Source organism: Chiloscyllium punctatum, chromosome 34, assembly GCF_047496795.1.
Source record: "Chiloscyllium punctatum isolate Juve2018m chromosome 34, sChiPun1.3, whole genome shotgun sequence".
NCBI classification, from domain to species: domain Eukaryota; kingdom Metazoa; phylum Chordata; class Chondrichthyes; order Orectolobiformes; family Hemiscylliidae; genus Chiloscyllium; species Chiloscyllium punctatum.
Genome location: NC_092772.1, coordinates 70,136,544 through 70,154,557, shown reverse-complemented (window position 1 = coordinate 70,154,557; position 18,014 = coordinate 70,136,544). Strand labels below are relative to the sequence as shown.

Here is an 18,014-nt window from a genome sequence, read left to right as displayed (position 1 = left end):
CACTCCCCTGCCTACCCGTGACTCTACTTTCAACGAACTATGAACCTGCACTCCAAGGTCCCTTTGTTCAGCAATGTTCCCCAGGACTTTACCATTAAATGTATAAGTCCTGCCCTGATTTGCCTTTCCAAAATACAACAGCTCACATTTATCTAAATTTAACTCCATCTGCCATTTCTTGCTCCAATGGTCCATCTGATCAAGATCCTGTTGTATTCTGAACCAACCTTCTTCACTATCCACTACACCTCCAATTTTGGTGTCTTCTGTAAACCTACTGACCATACCTCATATATTCACATCCAAGTCATTTATTTCAGGGCCCAATATCCATTCTTGCAGTACATTGCTGCTCACAGGCCTCCAGTCTGCAAAGCAACCCTCCATCATTATCATCCTCTGTCTCCTACCATCAAGGTAGTTTTGTAATGGCTTGCTCTCCCTCCATTCCATGTTATCTAACCCTGCGAACCAGTCTGCTTTGTGGAACCTTGTTGAACGTCCATATAAACAACGTTCACCGCCTGGCTTAATCAATTTTCTTTGTCACTTCAAAACACTCACTCAAGTTAGTGAGACACAATTGTGCATGTACAAAGCCACATTGACTCTCCCTGATCATTCCTTACCTTTCCAAACACATGGATATCCTGTCCCTCAGAATCCCTTCCAACAACTTGCCTGCCACTGACTTCAGGCTCACTGTTCTCTTGTTCCATGGCCTCTCCTTACCACCTTTTAAAAATAATGGCACCTCACCTGTCACTATCAATGATACAAATACCTCAGGAGAGGCCCAACAATCACTTCCCTGGATTTCCAGAAAGTTCCAGGATACACCTGATCAGGTTCCAGGGCTTTATCCACCTTGATGCGATTTAAGACATCCAGTCCCATCTCCTCTGTAACATGGACACTTTTCAAGTTATCACTGTTTATTTCTCCAAACTCTCGAGCTTCCATATACTTCTCCAGTAAAAACGACGTGAAATATTTGTATATCTTTCGCACCCCCTGTGGTTCCATAGACAGCCTTGTTGACCTTTAAGGGGTCCCATTCTCTGGTCCAGTTAATCTTTTGTCTGTGATATATTTGTTTAATCTCTTTGGATCCTACTCCAGGACATCCCAGAACGGCCTACTTCAAGGACCATAATTTTCCTCTGACTTGATCAACAATGCCCTCCAACACATACCCTCCACTTCCCGCACCTCCGCCTTTACCCCACCCCTCCAGCCACAATAAAGAATATAACCCTGCGCTCTTCACCTTCCACCCCACTAATCTCCAGATACAGCGCATTAACCTCTGTTATTTCTGCTACCTAAAGTCAGACCCTACCACCAGAGACATATTTACCTCTCCAACCCCTATCTGTGTTCCGCAGAGACCATTCCCTCTGCGCCTTCCTTGTTCGGTCCACACCCTCCCACCAACCCACCCTCCACACCCTTGACCCTCCCTTACCGCCATGGGAGATGTAAAACATGCGGCCACACCTCCCTCTGACCTCTGTCCAAAACCCCAAAAGGATCTTTTCACATCAGGCAGAGATTTGCCTGCACATCCCAAAACCTCATATACTGCATCTAGACACTATGGGAAATTTAACGTGGTTCATCCAACTAACCTACACATTTTTGGACTGTGGGAGCAAACTGGAACACCTGAAGGAAACCCTTACAGACACTGGGGAGAATGTGCCAACTCCAACACAGACAGTCGCCTGAGGCTGGAATCAAACCCAGGTCCCTGGTGCTGAGGAAGCAGCGCTAACCACTGAGCCACAAGACTGTGGGATCTTTGGTGTTAATGCGCTGGCCCACTGATACCTCAGTCACTCACCCTGCCTCATTTCCGAAGTGGCAGTGATGACGGAGTGAAATTATCGCTAGATAGTTAATCGAGAGATCCAGATAACTTTCTGGGGACCCGGGTTTGAATCCCATCATGGCAGATTTTGGAACGTGAATACAATAAATATCTGGAAAAAATAATCTAGTGACGACAAGGAATCCATTGTCAATTGTTGGAAAAACCAATGCGGTTCACTAATGACCTTTAGGGAAGGAAAATGCCATCCTTACCTGGTCTGGTCTGCATGGGACTCCAGATCTATAGCAACGTGGTTGACTCTTAACTGCCCTCTGGGTAAACGCAGCAATAAATGCTGGCCGAGCCAGTGACAGCCTCATCCTGTGAATGAATAAAGAAAAGAGGTCAGGTTTTGTTCCTTCTCTAGTAAGTACATCCTACAAGCTGAATCAGAAATGTTCTCGTACACACTGAACAAATACCTTTCCATCCAAGCCCTTAACACTACAGCACTCCGAGGCAATGTTGGTAAAATTAAAACCACTTGTCATTGCAGCCATATTATTCTTACAGATAACTGAGGTCTCCTGGTAAAGTTGTGTCTCAATTCCCCGCTGACGATTGGGAGAGAATCTCTAATACAATCCCAGTAAGACGGTCATCCCTTTCTTATTTCTCAGTACCAACCAAATAACTTGTCTGGATGTACTCCCAGGAATATCCTCCTGAAGCCCAGCCATAATGTTATCCCTAATCAAAAACACCTCTCTCCCTGCTCTGTTGGCCCCTTTCTATCCTTGCTATAGCATCTACCCTGGAACATTAAGCTGCTAGTCCTATCCATCCCTGAGTGATGCCTCTGTAATTGCTGTAATATTGCTGCCATATTCAAAACCATACTCTGAGCCTACCTGCCTGACCTGTCAGGTCTCTTGCACTGAAATAAATGCAGTGTAACTGGTCCGTCGCACCTCATTCTGTGACTTGCTCTTGCCTGCCTTGACAGTCTGACTGGTGAACAGTTCCAGCCTCAGACTCACCTCCTTTCTCGCTATCTCTTTAGGATTACCCCGACTCCCTCACTGGTTTAATGCCTCCCAAGTGGCACGAGCAAATCTCCCTGCTCGTCAGGACCCCAGGCTTTCCCCTTCCTATGAAATTGGTACCAATGTACAATGTCTTCCCACTGGTTATTTTCCCTTTTGAGAATATTATTCTCCCTCTGTGAGACATCCTTGACACTGGCACCAGGGCAGCACCACCCATTCTGATCTCTCACTGTCAGCTGCAGAAATGGCAGACTGTGCCCCTGACTAGAGAATCCTCTATCACCATTAATCCTGTGGAACTGGATATACCTCACATTATGTTCGAAGCCAGTCTCTGTACCAGTAACTTGGCTGTCAGTGCTACATTCCCCTGAAAGTATATTACCACCTACATTTTCCAAAACAGTATGTCTGAGATGGGGATAGCCACAGGAGACTCCTGTAGTACCGACCTACCCCTCCAAGCTTTCCTGGAGGTAACCCATCTACCTGACTGTATCTGCAATATCCTGCAATCCTGAGACTGCCCCTTATCACACCCCCAGGCTCCTGTCAATTCCTCACTGCCTTTAATCACTCATCCACCAATCCATGCGTTCCAATAGGATTTGCAATCACACTTCCTGCAGACATCATCATCAGGGTCATCAAAACTCTCCCTAATCTCCCACATCCGTCAGGAACAGCACGCCACTCTACAACAGGCCAGCTCTCCGCCTTAACAATCTACAGACCAAGACAAAGGCACAGTCTAACTGCTCGAAAAATACTGCCCGAGAATAACTTAATGCTTATGTTTTATATCTAAAACATTTAATCAAGAGACCCTAAGTCATTAAAAAGAAATCCTCACCTTCCTCACTATTGTCGATTGAATAAAATAAAACCGACTAAGATTGATATTTGAATAGACTGAACCTCACTGAGCTGATCCCCGGCTCTGAGTACTTCCAAGGGTGAGGTCTCTCTGAGGGCAGCTGTGAAATGTCACTGTTTCTCTTCTCTGCCCACTACATTTTCCAGAGAGATTTTTAACTTCACAGCCAGTCAGCTCAGAGAGGTCACTGCTTGGTTTTATTCACTGGGGGTTGCCTTTGCTGCCCAAACCAGTATTTATTGGCCAACTTTATTTGTCTTGGAGAAAGTGGTGGTTAACCGCCTCCCTGAAATGCTGCAGTCCATGTACACCACAGTGATGTTTGGACAACAATCCCCCTCTGGCCCCACAACCCTCCCTGTCTCTGTAATCCCCCTCCGGCTCTGTAATCCCCCTCAGAAATTACATGGCCGTGACGTAAGATTTTTATTTGGATTCATTTTTGTTTAATAAACCCCTCCCCCCCCCCAAAAAATGAAATATTTCGCCCCCAAACAAATTTCTGTTGATTGACCTTTTGGAGAGGCTGACACATGGATGTTGCAGTATTTTATCTCACGTAGTTCCATTATTCTACGTGTACATTCTTTTAAACATTGCTAAAAAGGGAGGCAATGGCTTAATGGTATTCCTGCCAAATGGGTGATATGTACAGTGTTCCGAGGATTAGGGTTAGAATCCCAACATGGCTGATGGTGGCATCGGAATTCAATACAATCTAGAATGAAAAGGCGAATGATGACCATGAAACTATCGTCAATTGTTAGAAAACCCATCTGGTTCACTAATGTCCTGTAGGGAAGGAAACGGTCATCCTCACCTGGTCTGGCCTACATGTGACTCCAGACCCACAGCAATGTGGTTAACTCTCAACTGCCCTCAAGAAAAGTACTTTAAAATCTGTTAACAAATACTCTGCAGGTATCACTTAAAAACTGGCTGTTCCCATTGGGACTGTGAATTTCTGAGCGGCCTGAACTAAAACGGAGTTTCAGCTTCACCTTCTCCCTGTCTCACCTCACTCTGTTTACACCCAACTCCAAAACACTCTCATTGAGCCAAGCAGCCCTCACAGTGCAGCCCTGTCATTTTCATTGTCTGCTCACACCTACACTGCCCTCAGCCTCCTGTCCTGTTCCAATGCATCTCAATGGGAGCTCAGGGACAGCACCTCATCTTTCAGCTCAGCCCTTTGTAACCCCAGAGTCAACATGGACCTCAGCAGTTTCTGGATGAACAGACAGTTGTCAGAAGCTGGAACATTCCAAATGAAAAGGTACTGGAATTTGAGTCCAAAAGGACCTTTAATGGGAAGTTGGCAGGTAATTGAAAATATGAAGTTTACAGGTTAACATCATGAAGTGGGTGATTAGGTCTAAATCTGAGTGTTCTTACAAAGAGAATTTGGATAAATCTGTGCTCCCTCTCAGGCCAATACCTCCTTCCTCAGCTGCAGGGCCCAGAACAGAGCACACATCCAAAGGATGATCCAACCACGAATTTGTACATCTTTCAGCTTAACAAAAATATTGGAGATATTTCTCACAAACAGAACAGATAAACCTTTCTCCTTCCACACTTAAATGCCAATGGTTTTCAGATCCTGATGACTCCATTGACTGTAAAAACTTGCTTTTGATATCCCAGCCTCAATTATTCTGATTTAATATCCTATGCAATGAATTCACAAAACAAAACTCTCAGTCAGTGCAGGAAGAATATAAAGACATATTTTTTTCTTGGTATGTGCTTGATGTGTAAATGCCTCTCTTCAAGTTGCATGCCCCCTCCCCCACAAATCCTAGGAAGGGGACATGCACATGCGCCTCACTGTACCTTACCCCCAATAAAAATAGCGGCCATATCCCAGGACCTTTCACCGCCTGAGGGCCGCAGCCATTTTCCCATCTGCTGCAAATGCGGGATTAAGAGTTTCTAATTCAGATTTACGAACTGCACAGTGTGTAATTAAAACTTCCCAGTCTAAAGTGACTCATTATCTCCCTGTCTCTGAGGCCACTCTCCCCTTCCCTGTTTGCGACTCCCACATTCACCAACGGCCGAGTCACGTGGCGCTGCACAGGCAGAGTTACTGGTGACGTGTCATCCCACTGGCCACGCCCCTCATTCACTCCCATTGTTTGGATGACCAGCTGGTTCCACTTGGTCCACCAGTCCCACCACCTTTTCCTATTGGTCCGAAACTTCCATCAATCAGCTGGACCCCATTGTGAGGTCAGTGGTGGGATCCTCCCCCTGTCTGAATCAAACCCAGAAGGTGTATGGATGGTGTCAATCAGGAACAACAAGCAGAAGCTGGTGGGAATGCTCAGCAGGTCTGGCAGCATCTGGGAACAGAAATCTGTCCAGTGGCCCTTCCTCAGAACCGATGGGAGCTGGGAAAATTAGAATCCTGACACTGTGGAAACAGGCTATTCGGCCCAAAAGGTCCACAGCGTCTCTCCGAAGGGTATCCCACCCAGACCCATTCCCCTGCCATATTACTGTATATTTCTCCTGACTAATGAACCTAATTTCCTGAGCATTATGGGAAATTTAGCTTGGCCAATTCAACTAACCTGCAGATCTTTATACTGCAGGAGATAGGGGTTAAAGAGTAAATAATAGGCAGGGACAGAACCAAAAGAGAGATCAGAACATTTGGAAAGACAAAGGAGTGGATTACGATCTGGCTGGGAGGGTGCATATCTGTTAATGGAGGGGACAGGAACCCGTGTCTGGCAGCATCTCAGTGGAGGTGGCGGAAATGGCGACTGATGATCTATGTTCTGCTGCAAAAACAGACCCTGAGCTTCCAGCTGCCTACCACTTTAACACACGAGCCTGTTCCCTGGCCAACATCTCTGTCTCATGCTTACTGCAGTATGCCAGTGAGGCCAGAACATACCAAATGGCCCCGTATTTCAAGGACTGCAATTTCCCCTCCCATGTGGTCAACACCATCCACTATATCCCCTCCACTTCCCGCACCTCTGCCTTTGAAACCCACACCTCCAACTGCAACAAGGATAGAACACCTCCCCCCTCCCCCCCCACCCCCCCCAGTCCTTACCTTCCACCCAGATACAACACATCATCCTCTGCCATTTCCACCATCTACGATCAGACCACACCACCAGATTCTTAAGGGGTTTGACAGAATAAATACTGATGTGTCTGAGGGTAAATACTGAGAGGGGAGTTTGAAACCAGATTCTGAGTCAGTCACAGAATCAAGGGTTCTGTTTCAGATTCGTCACGTTTAAGGCAACACAGACACGGGTAAGGGGTTTCAGTCGCAATGGAGCTGGGGTAAGGTGGAGACAAGCAACGTTTAAGAGATTGGAATTCCTGGTGTTTGGGATTGTGTAGATGTCTGATCAGAAGGTTAGCTTGGGGTCAGATATAACTGCAATACTGTGAAGGGTGTAGATCTGCTGCATAGTTCCCAGTGAGAGGGAGAGGCTCAGCAGTTAGGGAAAGGAATTTGTCAGGCAATGGGTTTAACCACTACAATGTTTCATTGGAGGAAACTGCACCTAATCGAGTAGTGGGAATGTGGTAAGCAGTTTGATAACTGAATAACAGTGGAGTAGTGGAGAGGGATGATGGGGAGGGTAAGCTGGGCATCGTCAGTGTACATGTGAAACTCAACATGGTACTTTTGCACAATGTCACCTCCTGGCAGTATGTACGTGAGATACAGAAGGGACCAAGGACACCAAATACAAGGAATTCAGAAAGGAAAGGGAGAGTGGAGATGTAGCAGGATCTTGGAAGAGAAGGACATAACCAGAAAAGACAGAACAAGGAACAATGTCTGTGAATCGGTGAGGGGGACTGATGAGGAGGAGGAAAGAGAGTTGGAAAGTCTGTAGTTTAGTGAGATTAGGGTAAAGGGTCAAGGTGAGCTCTGATAAGGCTTGACAGGAGACTGGAGGAAGATGTAGGTTTAGGACAAAAACTAGGAACACTACGTGACGCAGTTAGGCTTGGCGGGCTAGTGGGAGGGAGGGAAGCTCCAGATCGGATTATCTCAGTCTTAGTGACAGAGAAACTCCATGCGCTCCAAACTCTTGTTGTTGGAGAGAAGGATGGAGGAGACAGAATGATGGACAGTGTTTCACAAAGAAACAAAACCTGGGTAAGTGATACTTAAAGTGAGTGAACAAACCTAATGTCTTTAAATTTTAACCAAAATATTAAAACAAACGACTGAAGTCCTGGTTTGAATCCCATTTTGGCAGATGGTGGAATCTGAATTCAAGAAAAAATAACTGGAATTAGGAATCTCCTGATCTCTATAGAACCATTGTCAATGGTGAAAAACATCCTGCCAACCTGACAGTGGCCCAGCAAACTACTCACTGTATTAATCACTGCAAAGTCTCAACAAAGGAATGCAACTGGATGGACCACTCGGCATCTCAGAAGGCACCATTTAATACAACCACAGAATCAGCCCTCTCGATGGTGCAACGTTCTCCTCACTAACATCTGGAGTTTGGTGCCAAAATGTGGAGAGCTGTCTCACAGAACAATCAAGGAACAGCCTGACATACTCATACACATGAAATCAACACTTACAGACAATGACCAGACACCACCATCACCATCCCAAGATATTGAGTGTGTGGTGATGGAAAAGCGCAACAGGTCAGGCAGCATCCGAGGAGAAGGAGAATCGACGTTTCGAGCCGAAACACTTCATCAGCCTGACCTGCTGTGCTTTTCCAGCACCACACTCTTGACTCTGATCTTCAGCATCTGCAGTCTTCACTTTCTCCTGAAATCTCTGGATATGTCCTGTCCCACAGGCAGGACAGACCAGGCAGAGGTGGTGGCACAGTGGTGTACAGACAGGGAGGATTTGTCCTGGGAGGACACAGCATTGACTCCAGAGACCAGGAAGTCTCATGGCTCCTGCTGATTACCACGTCCCATCCACCCTTGGCTGATGAATCACTTCTCCTTCATGTTGAACAACATTTGGAGGAAGCACTGAGGCAATAAAATAGTGTCAAATGTACTCTGGGTACAGGATTTCAATGTCCACAATCGAGACTAGCTCTGCAACAGAATTACTGACTGAGCTGGCCAGGTCCTAAAGGACATAGCTGCTCAACTGAATCTGCAGCAGGTGGTGAGGGAACCAACAAGAGGGAAAAACATACTTGATCTCATTGTTATGAATTGACCAGCGGCAGATCCATCTGGCCATGACAGTATCAGTACGAGCGACCATCACACATTCCTCTTGGAGACAAAGTCTTGCCTTAAAGTTGAGAAAAACCTCCATTGTGTTGAGTGATACTATAATCGTTCTAATTGGGACAGACTTTGAAGAGATGCAGGATCTCAAACTGGATATCTCTGAGGGACTGTGGGACATCAACAGCAGCAGAACTGTACTCCAGCACAATCTGTAATCTCATGGGTTTGTAAATCCCGCACTCACCCATTACAATGGACAGGAAAGGAGGGCATGCCATGAGCAGCACCAGGCAGACCTAAAAATGAAGTGCCAACCTGTTGAAGCTACCAAACAGAACTACCTGCATATCAAACAGCATCAGCAGCAAGCAACAGAGCTAAGGGATCCTACATCCAACGGAACAGATCGGAGCTCTGCAGTTCTGCCACACCCAGTTGTGAACGGTGATGGACAATTAAACAACTCACTGGAGGAAGCATCACAGATATCCCCACCCTTACTGATGGAGGGGCCTCACACACCCATGCAACAGATAAGACAACAGCATTTGCTGCAATCTTCAGCCAGAAGTGCAAAGTGGGATGATCCATCTTAGCCTTCTCCAGTGGTTTCTAACATCACAGATGTGAGTTTGAAGCCAGTTCGGTTGAGTTTGAATAACATCAGGAAATGGTTAAGTAGTGCAAAGGCTATGGGTCCTGCTAACATTCTGGCAATAATACTGATAGTTTGTGCTCCAGAACTTGCCACCCACCAAGTCACGTACCGCTCCTGCACTGGCATCTACCGACAATGTGGAACATTGCCCAGGGATGTTCAACACAAAAACACAGGGCAATCCAACCCAGCCAATTTCCCTCCATCAGTCCACACTCGATCAGCAGTAAAGTGATGGAAAATGTCATCAACAGGGCTACCAACCAGCAGCTGCTCAGCAACAGTAAGCTGAGCGACACTCATTTTAGGCTCCACCAGGGCCACTCAGCTCCGGATTGTGTTACGGCCCTGATTCACAACCTGACAACCAGCTGAATCCCAGAGGCGAGGTGAGGGTGACAGCCCAGTCCCATTCCAAGATCACTAATTCTAGCTGATTCTACCCTTGTCTCAGCTCATATACTCTCATCCATCTTGTGTTATCTCCAGACTTCATTATCCACACATACTCCTGGCCAGCTTCCCACATTCAACCTCCCTGTAATCTCAAGAAAAACTAAATCTCTGGTGCCCAAGTACTCCCTCGTACCAAAACTTGTTGATCCATCAAAAGGCTCCTATTCATAATCAACAACATAAAGCCACAGAGATGTACAGCATGGAAACAGACCCTTCAATCCAACCCGTCCATGCTGACCAGATATCCCAACCCAATCTCGTCTCACCTGCCAGCATCCGGCCCACATCCCTCAATTTAAAATTCTCACTCTTGATTTAATTCGTGGTTGTGATCATCCCTAGCTCGATGCATCTCAACCCTTTGAGACCTCGACAACCCATTCTGTTCGAGACTCTCAATGACCTGTTAATTCATTACTGCACCTGTGTGGCTGCTTTTACAGTTGCCAAAGCAACAAGGTCTGAAATTCGCAGCTAAAACCTCACAGGTCTGCTTTCCCCCTTTAAGACATTCCTCAAAACCTGCTTATTTGGCAATGCTTTTGGTCACTTGACTGAATATCATCCTTCTCTGGCCTTATGTCTAAAGTTCCCAATAATATTTTTGTGAAATTATAGGCAGGATAATAAAACTACAAACTGTTCTTGATTTGGACATTATCTTCAAATCATCACTGTTGCTGTAATGAATACTCTGTAATGTCTCTTACCCAACCACATTGTGGGAGCACCTTCACCACACAAACTGCAGCTGTACAAGAAAGTCAAACATCACCCTCTCCACAGACAGCAGGGCTTTGACATTAATCACTGGTTTCTGTGGAAGGAGAAACACAGTTGATGTTTCAGGGAGTGCAAAATGGATTACAGGGAATGAAAATTGTGCAGAATTTGATAGTTAGAAATGGAAGGAAAATGCACTTGCTTATTGAAAAAAAGAATTCTTGACTGTCAAAGATTTTCCAGAAAATAACTAATAAGCAGCACATGGTCAGGAGCTGGGCGGCAGTGAAAAATTAACTTACAAAAACGTCTGTAAAAGTAATCGTAAAATACTAAACAGACCAAAAATACACCCATTGTTCGATACTGAGCAAGTTAGATATTGACAAAGTGCTCATAAGGGAGCCCAGAGATGAAGTAGAGCTGTAGAAGCTGTTATGATCCCACAGTCATCGAGATGTATAGCACTGACACAGACCCTTCGGTTTAACTCATCCATGCCAACCAAGTATCCGAACCTAATCTATTCCCATTTGCCAGCACTTGGCCCATATCCCTGTAAACGCTTCCTAATCAGATCATGTGTCTATTTAGATGCCTTCAACAAGTTTTAATTGTACTAGCCTCCACCACTTCCTCTGGCAGCTCATTCCACCCACTGCATAAAAGAGTTTTCCTTTAGGCCCCTTTGAATTTTTGCCCCGTTCACCCTAATGCAATGTCCTCTACTTTTGGACACCACTACTCCAGGGAAAACATCTTGTTCATTTACTCTGTTCATGCTCTTCATGATTGTATAAACCTCCATAACATCACCACTCAGCCTATGGCACTACAGGGAAAACAGCCGCAGCCTTTTATGCCTCACCCTACAACTCAAATCCTCCAACCCTAACAACATCCTTGTAAGTCTTTTATGAAAACTTTCAATTTTCACAGCACCCTTTCGACAGGAGGCAGGTCAGAATTGCACACAATATTCCAAAAGTGACCTAACGAATGTCCTGTACAACAACATGACCTCCCACATCCTATACTCAATGCTCTAACCAATAAAGGAAAATACACTGAACATCTTCTTCATCATCCTATCTACTTGCAACTTGACTTGCAAAGACTATGATCCTGCAGTCCAAGGTCTCTTTGTTCTGCAAGCGTCTCCATGGCCTTGCGATTCAGTGTATAAGTCCTGGGCTGAAAAATGTGTTGCTGGAAAAGCACAGCAGGTCAGGCAGCATCCAAAGATCAGGAGAATAGACGTTTCGGACATGAGCCCTTGATGCTGCTTGACCTGTTGTGACTTTCCAGCAACACATTTTTCAGCTCTGATCTCCAGCATCTGCAGTCTTCACTTTCCCCTAGTGTAGAAGTCCTGCCCTGACTTGCTTTTCCAAAATGCAGCATCTCACATTTATCTAAATTAATCCGTATCTGATCAATATCTCACTGGAACCTGAAGTAACCTTCTTCACTATGCACAATACCTCCAATTTTGAATGACATGCAAACTCAGTTACGACAGCAAGCCATTTAAATGAATGACGAAACAAATCTAGAAATAAACATCCAATTCTCTGAGATTGAATGTGCTCTGTATAAATTCTGCCCAATGACTCTGTTCCAGAGAAAGGCTGCACATCCGCCTGGCTGCACCTTGCCCCCTACAAAGATGGCGGCTGCGCACGTGTCCACTGAATCGTTGCCCCACATAAAGATGCCAGCACTCACTCAGGCCTGCAGCCCCGTTTACTCCAAACACGGGACTGGGATGTTCAAATTTGTGTTTTCCGACGTGCACAACATGTTTGTAAAAACTCTCCGCTCATAGCAACAGTCTTTCTCACGTTTCCCTCTGTTTATTTATTTCTTTCCTTACCGTCTCCTTTCACTCCATAACTTCCCGAGCATTCATTACAGCTACTCTAGGCCGCGCGCGAGGGTGATCACATGTTTAGTCTAGTTCTGCCCCTCGTTCACTTTGATTGGTTGGAGGACCAACCGCTCGCTAGGTCCTCCAGCTCCGCTCACCGTCCTTTCATTGGTCCGGTGCTGACATCAATCACCGGGATCCCTTTGTAGGCTAGAGCATGCGCAGTGCGTCCTGCTTTTGCTGATATGTTGGGTAATGTGATGGGTCAGTTCACTGAGGGGAAGGATCCCTTTGTGTGAGCTCTGCAGTAGATTTCCTTTATTCATGGAGGGAATTGCCTTCCTACTCATGACTGTATCGCTGTGATTGATGAACCAATGCCAAATGAACCAGTACATAAACACCCCATTTTCACAACATCTGAGATGTTCAGCACATTGTATCACACTCTTCTTTGGAGATAAAACAAGCATGAAATGGAGCCTCAAGGAATCGGAGCAGGAGTAGGGCATTCATCCCCTCCAGCTTGTTCCCCCATTCTATCAGATCATGGCTGGGCCAACCCAGATCTCAACACCTCTTTTATGCTTGATCTGCAGAGCCCTCAACTGCTCAATACTTCAAAAATCTATCTGCCCTCTTTTAGAATAATTTGAGATAGAATCATAAATTCCCTACTGTGTGGAAACAGGCCCTTCGGCCCAACAAGCCACACAACCCTCTGAAGAGTAACCCAACCAGATCCATTCCCCTACCACATTTAACTTTCATAATTGTTTGGGGTATAAAATTCTAGCCATTCACTGAGAGAAAATAAATCTTTACATTTTCTAGAAAATGAATGTTCCCTTATGTAATGTCCCTTGGTTTGAGACTTCATTGGTGCTAGAAGATCTCGTCAACATCTACCCTGTCAAGCTCCTCAGAATCTTGTTTCCATAAGATCACCCCTTATATTATGTGGGTGGCACAGTGGTTAGCACTGATGTCTCACAGTGCCAGAGACCTGGGTTTAATTCCTGCCTCAAGTGACTCTCTGTGTGGAGTTTGCACGTTGTCTGCGTGGCTTTCCTCTGGGTGCTCTGGTATCCTCCCACAATCCAAAAAAAAGTGCAGGTTAGGTGAATTGGCAATGCTAAATTGCCTGTAGTTTTAGGTGAAGGGGTAAATGTAGGGGAATGGGTCTTGGTGGGTTGTGCTTCGGCGGATCGGTGTGGACTTGTTGGGCCAAAGGGCCTGTTTCCACACTGTATGTAATCTGTTTGTTGAGATTCTATTGTATAATGACCTAACCTGTTTAGCTATTCTTGATAGGTCAACCTTTTTGTCATCGAAGTAGCTAGCTGAATCTTTTTTTGAATGGTCTCCAATACTGGTTTATCCCTTATTAAATATGGGAGCTAACATTGCGTACAGTACTCCAAGTGAGGTCTCGGCAACAGCCGGTGTGGTAAACCAATCCTCACTCCATGCAAATACGTCACCCCTGACACAGTGAGCTCCTGTGTTATGCAATTAACTTTTCTGTAGCACCTTATCATTTGCATTTTTAAAATCCAAATACAGAATATCATTGGATTGCCCTTTATCAGCCCTGCTTGTTATCTCCTCAATGAACTGTCGCAAATTCGTCATAGTGTCACTTTCACAAAACCCAGTCTACCATGTTTAATGATAAGCTTTTCTAAATGTCGTGCTATTTATTACTTTAATATTCGACTCTGCTTTATTACAAAAACAGATATTAAACTAACTAGTCTATAGTTTCCTGATTTCTGTCTCCCTTCCCTTCTTGAACAGGTGCATCAATCCACTGGATTTTTCCTGTATCCCCTGATTCTGGAATATTCCAATCGATGCCTTGAATATCTCTGCAGTCAGTTGCCCTAAAAGTGTTTGATCCAGGCCATTAGGTCCTGTCTGCCTTTAGTCCTATTAGTTGGTCAATACTTTGTCCCTTGTAACAAAGGCTGTTGTAACATTTCAAAAGCCTCTGATTTCAAAAGCACAATGTGATCCAATTTGTCTTCTAATCTGTGCTGTCCTCATTCTTTCTGATTGAGATGACTGGGTTGGCATGTGCGCAGGTTGTAGCAGGATCTCTGACTGCCACAAACTGATTTGGGGGAACAGCTCCTGTGTCAGTGACAGTGCTGTTGGACTAATAGAGGTAACAACAGTCAGACTTCACGAAGCAACTGCGAACCAGGGCTGCAAACCCACAATCCGAAGAACTGCAGGTTAGGTGAATTGGTCATGCTAAATTGCCATAGTGTCCAGCGATGCACAGTTTCAGTGCATTAATCAGGGGTAAACATTGAGGAATAGGTTTGGTTGGGATAGTCTTTGCAGGGTTGGTGTGGATTTGTTGGGCTGAAGGGTGTGTTTCCACAACGTAGGGATTCCTTGCTATGAGTAATTTTGGGGATCTAACAGAATCCTGGTATTCAGAGGGTTCTCTGTTAGTTAAAATAGTATTGTGCACTCAGCTTATGTTACCTTCTGAAGCAGTTTGAGGTAGACTGCTCTGTGCAATTTTACAGAACAGATGCTCTGGAACCAATCATGGAACAGCTATTTTAGACCTGATAATATGATTGATTAATGAGCTCAAAGTAAAAGACCCTTTTGGTAAGATGCAATGCAGCATGATAGAATTTAGCTTTAGGGTGAGGAATTTGGCTCTTCAACTGGTATCTAAACTTAAAGGCAGTGACATGGTGATAAGGTAGATTAGAATACTTACAGTGTGGAAACAGGCCCTTCGGCCCAACAAGTCAACACCGCCCCGCCGAAGCGTACCCACCCATACCCCTACATCTACAACTACATCAACCCCTTACCTAACACTACGGGCAATTTAGCATGGCCAATTCACCTGACCTGCACATCTTTGGACTGTGGGAGGAAACCGGAGCACCCGGAAGAAACCCACGCAGACACGGGGAGAACATGCAAACTCCACACAGTCAATCGCCTGAGGCGTGAATTGAACCCGGGTCTCCGGCACTGTGAGGCAGCAGTGCTAACCACTGTGCCACCGTGCCGCCCACACGGTAGTAGTTCGCTAAACTGGAATGGGACTCTAGTTAGAATGTCAAAGCAGAAGAATATATTCAGTTATTTTATTATTCTCAACAATATATATTAACTTGTAAAAGAAATGCACGATGAACAGCGGTACATAGCTGAGGGAATTATGAGTGACATCAAATTGAAAGAAAAGATGTACAAAACTGCAAAGATGATGGTAGACAAGAAAGTTTAAAAATTTCAAACTATCGAAGGATGAACAAAACAACAGATGGGAGATATTTTGTCCCTTGTCAGAGAGTCTGTTGTAACATCTTTGCTCCCATTAATACCTTGCTTATTTCCCAGCATTAGGATGGTAACAGTATCTTCCGGATTAGTAAGTTAATTGGGCAAATTAACCCACCAGTTACTCAGCCTAAAACACAGTGCTCTTGTGATTCTGTGGTAGTGACTCCAACTTTGAGCCAGAAGGCCTGGAACTGTCCCACCTGCTCCAGAGGTGTCATAATGCATTGAAATAGTTTGATTGGGAAAGCAATATTGAGACAAACTTCAGTAATTGAATGGACAATCTTGATGGTCTCTGAAAATTCCAAACTTGACTGATTTGTATCCTCACCTGAGGCCTGATCTCAATTAATCTGCCTCATTTAAATGGAATTGCCTTTTCTTGTGTTGAATATAATTGAAGTTTGTCCTGTCTGCATGCCCCCTTGTGCAAAACATGTTGCAATCTGTCAAAGAACAAGATTGAAAACTCAGATCAGCTGATAACCTGTTCAAGGGCTTAAACCAGTGGCCTTTTCCACTGGGACAGTAGGCGCTACAAAATTGATCCCATTTCCCATTAAACTGAGACAGGTGGTGGTGAGCTTCCTGGAATGCCTTTCACTGAAACATTTTTGAATTAAAATGAATTACTTTGGTTGTGGTGCAACTGAATTTAGACACTTAGTGGGGAGTATCGACTGTCATTTCTTCATTTCATCGCAGAAGGAATGAGAGCAGCCCAACGCCAGCCGAAACTGCCAGATATTAAAATGCGTAACTCCGCCTCATTAGCCAGTCTGACTGAGTCATACAGACTCAAACATCATGACTGGAGGTGGGCTTTTGTGTTCACTGTGGATGCTTTTACAGAGTTCAAAATTAATGCAGAACATATTTCTTGAGAACTGAAAACAACAAATAATGAAGATCACAGGAGGGAGCTGATGGCCGAGTGGTATTACTGCGAGGTAAAAACAATGACTGCAGATGCTGAAAACCAAATACTAGATTAATGGTGCTGGAAGAGCACAGCAGTTCAGGCAGCATCCAACGAGCAGCGAAATCGACATTTCGGACAAAAGCTCTTCATCGGGAATAAAGGCAGTGAACCTGAAGCGTGGAGAGATAAACTAGAGGAGGGTGGGGGTGGGGAGAGAGTAGCACAGAGTACAATGGGTGAGTGGGAGAGGAGATGAAGGTGATAGGTCAAGGAGGAGAGGATGGAGTGGTTAGGTGGAAAAGAAGATAGGCAGGTCGGACAAGTCCGGGCAAGTCAAGGGGACAGTTCCTGAGCTAGAAGTTTAGAACTAAGGTGAGGTGGGGGAAGGGGAAATGAGGAAACTGTTGAAGTTCACATTGATGCCCTGGGGTTGAAGTGTTCCGAGGCGGAAGATGAGGCGTTCTTCCTCCAGGCGTCTGGTGGTGAGGGAGCGGCGGTGAAGGAGGCCCAGGACCTCCATGTCCTCAGCAGAGTGGAAAGGGGAGTTGAAATGTTGGGCCACGTGGCGGTGTGGTTGATTGGTGCGGGTGTCCCGGAGATGTTCCCTAAACTGCTCTGCTAGGAGGCGCCCAGTCTCCCCAATGTAGAGGAGACCGCATCGGGAGCAACGGATACAATAAATGATATTAGTGGATGTGCAAGTAAAACTTTCATGGATGTGGAAGTCTCCTTTAGGGCCTTGGATAGAGGTGAGGGAGGAGGTGTGGGCGCAGGTTTTATAGTTCCTGCGGTGGCAGGGGAAAGTGCCAGGATTGGAGGGTGGGTTGATTGGGGGCGTGGACCTGACGAGGTAATCGCAGAGGGAACGGTTTTTGTGGAAAGGGGTGGGGAGGGAAATATATCCCTGGTAGTGGGGTCTGTTTGGAGGTGGCAGAAATGTCGGCGGATGATTTGGTTTATGCGAAGGTTGTTAGGGTGGAAGGTGAGCACCAGGGGCGTTCTGTCCTTGTTACGGTTGGAGGGGTGGGGTCTGAGGGCAGAGGTGCGTGATGTGGATGCGATGCGTTGGAGGGCATCTTTAACCACGTGGGAAGGGAAATTG

General features: G+C 45.5%; 1 long non-coding RNA gene across 6 annotated transcripts in view; it reads right to left on the bottom strand.

Annotated features, from left to right (window-relative positions):
- The window catches only part of LOC140458926 (uncharacterized), a 53,062-nt gene extending 40,326 nt beyond the window's left edge, over positions 1 to 12,736 (bottom strand). For 3 of the 6 annotated variants that reach the window (XR_011953769.1, XR_011953767.1, XR_011953766.1), the window contains exons 1-3: positions 12,673 to 12,736; positions 10,784 to 10,890; positions 2,089 to 2,197 (exon numbers count right to left, since the gene is read on the bottom strand). This is a non-coding gene — a long non-coding RNA (uncharacterized lncRNA). Of the gene's footprint in view, positions 1 to 2,088; positions 2,198 to 4,562; positions 4,603 to 5,305; positions 5,355 to 10,783; positions 10,891 to 12,672 lie in introns of those variants that run through there. The other 3 variants (XR_011953768.1, XR_011953770.1, XR_011953771.1) reach the window with 3 other exon arrangements.
- Positions 12,737 to 18,014: the final 5,278 nt, after the last annotated feature.